The sequence below is a fragment of the Schistocerca serialis genome, unplaced genomic scaffold (genome assembly GCF_023864345.2).
Source record: "Schistocerca serialis cubense isolate TAMUIC-IGC-003099 unplaced genomic scaffold, iqSchSeri2.2 HiC_scaffold_985, whole genome shotgun sequence".
Taxonomy (NCBI): Eukaryota; Metazoa; Arthropoda; class Insecta; order Orthoptera; family Acrididae; genus Schistocerca; species Schistocerca serialis.
The window spans coordinates 32,501-35,000 of record NW_026048612.1 but is presented as its reverse complement, the minus strand read 5'-3'; the positions used below and the strand labels follow the sequence as shown (position 1 = coordinate 35,000).

Sequence of the window (2,500 nt, the reverse complement as noted above, 5' to 3'; positions counted from 1 at the left end):
AAGGAGCCCGTTGATACAACGTGCCGGATTTTTCTTGAAGGCACGCTGGACCACTGCATATTCCCACCTTCGTCGAGCACGCTTCCGCTCTGGAGGCTGTTGAATCCGTATGTTTGCAGCTTGATGGACAGCTGGTTCCATGCTCCCTAACTCATCCAAAGCAGGTAGCAACATTGCTCGGATAGTGTCCCGGCTAGTGGTAGGACCAAGAGCCAGAAGAGCGTCAAGAGAGCGAAATCGGCGGCCCGATGGAGGGAGTTCAGAAACAAAGGACCAGATGGCAAGGTCAACGCTATCCCCCTGAGGTGGAACGTGTGGTACAGGGGATCCATCACCAGGCTCAGCCGCAGCGTCATGAGAACCATGAGCACTACTGGGGAGCTCGGCGACAAACCTTGCCACCATGTCCCGATAGGACTTCGTCCTACGCTGGCACTTGATGGACTCCAGCGTTCGAGCAGGAAAGGCCTTGGCGAGTTCCTGGTTGAAGAACTTGCAACCGTGGATGGTCAGGGTTGCTTCGGCATGGGCCAAACGCAAGAGTTCTTCTTCAGACCACCTGGCCTTCTTCCTCCCCGTCTGTATCTCCGCGTTGACTGCAGATGGATGAGCATGGCGCCGATGAACACCGAGCCCGGTCTTGGTGGAAAAAGACCGCGAGCAATCGGGGCAGACTATGGGGAGCGGCGCTCGACCCGCATCGGTTGGCTGGTTGGGTGGCTCATCAGCTGGCACAGGCGCTCCAGTGGGAGGCCTGGTACCACGTTTACTTCTTGTTGTTGGGCCAGCTGGAGCAAAGGCACGAGGGGAGGCAACCCCCGTACCCTAAACACACCCTGCTCTGTCGGTCGAGGAACTTTGGGAGACTTATGCCAAGGCATAACCTTCCTCAGAACCTCTCACGACCCCCGCCACGTGAAGGCCAGAGCTAGGATTTCCCACCGAGAGGCTAAGCGAACCATCGCCCACTCAACACCACTAGGATGCTAAGGAGTGGACCGAGAGGATCCGTATATGACGCATCATGTGAGCATTTGGAGAGTCATTAAGAGAGTCATAGTTACTCCCGCCGTTTACCCGCGCTTGCTTGAATTTCTTCACGTTGACATTCAGAGCACTGGGCAGAAATCACATTGCGTCAACACCCGCTAGGGCCATCGCAATGCTTTGTTTTAATTAGACAGTCGGATTCCCCCAGTCCGTGCCAGTTCTGAGTTGATCGTTGAATGGCGGCCGAAGAGAATCCGCGCACCCGCGCGCCCCCGGAGGAGCACGCTAAGGCGGACGCGGCCTCGCAGCAAGGAAGATCCGTGGGAGGCCAAGGCACGGGACCGAGCTCGGATCCTGCACGCAGGTTGAAGCACCGGGGCGCGAACGCCGCGCAGGCGCGCGCATCCTGCACCGCCGGCCAGCACGAGGCCAACCAACGGCGAGAGCAGACCACGCCCGCGCTAAACGCCCGCACTTACCGGCACCCCTACGGCACTCACCTCGCCCAGGCCCGGCACGTTAGCGCTGACCCACTTCCCGACCAAGCCCGACACGCCCCGATCCTCAGAGCCAATCCTTATCCCGAAGTTACGGATCCAATTTGCCGACTTCCCTTACCTACATTATTCTATCGACTAGAGGCTCTTCACCTTGGAGACCTGCTGCGGATATGGGTACGAACCGGCGCGACACCTCCACGTGGCCCTCTCCCGGATTTTCAAGGTCCGAGGGGAAGATCGGGACACCGCCGCAACTGCGGTGCTCTTCGCGTTCCAAACCCTATCTCCCTGCTAGAGGATTCCAGGGAACTCGAACGCTCATGCAGAAAAGAAAACTCTTCCCCGATCTCCCGACGGCGTCTCCGGGTCCTTTTGGGTTACCCCGACGAGCATCTCTAAAAGAGGGGCCCGACTTGTATCGGTTCCGCTGCCGGGTTCCGGAATAGGAACCGGATTCCCTTTCGCCCAACGGGGGCCAGCACAAAGTGCATCATGCTATGACGGCCCCCATCAACATCGGATTTCTCCTAGGGCTTAGGATCGACTGACTCGTGTGCAACGGCTGTTCACACGAAACCCTTCTCCGCGTCAGCCCTCCAGGGCCTCGCTGGAGTATTTGCTACTACCACCAAGATCTGCACCGACGGCGGCTCCAGGCAGGCTCACGCCCAGACCCTTCTGCGCCCACCGCCGCGACCCTCCTACTCGTCAGGGCTTCGCGGCCGGCCGCAAGGACCGGCCATGACTGCCAGACTGACGGCCGAGTATAGGCACGACGCTTCAGCGCCATCCATTTTCAGGGCTAGTTGCTTCGGCAGGTGAGTTGTTACACACTCCTTAGCGGATTCCGACTTCCATGGCCACCGTCCTGCTGTCTTAAGCAACCAACGCCTTTCATGGTTTCCCATGAGCGTCGATTCGGGCGCCTTAACTCGGCGTTTGGTTCATCCCACAGCGCCAGTTCTGCTTACCAAAAGTGGCCCACTTGGCACTCCGATCCGAGTCGTTTG

At 58.8% G+C, this 2,500-nt stretch overlaps 1 pseudogene; it reads right to left on the bottom strand.

Annotated features, from left to right (window-relative positions):
- LOC126454522 (large subunit ribosomal RNA) overlaps positions 1-2,500 on the bottom strand; it is a 7,779-nt pseudogene that overhangs the window by 3,851 nt on the left and 1,428 nt on the right.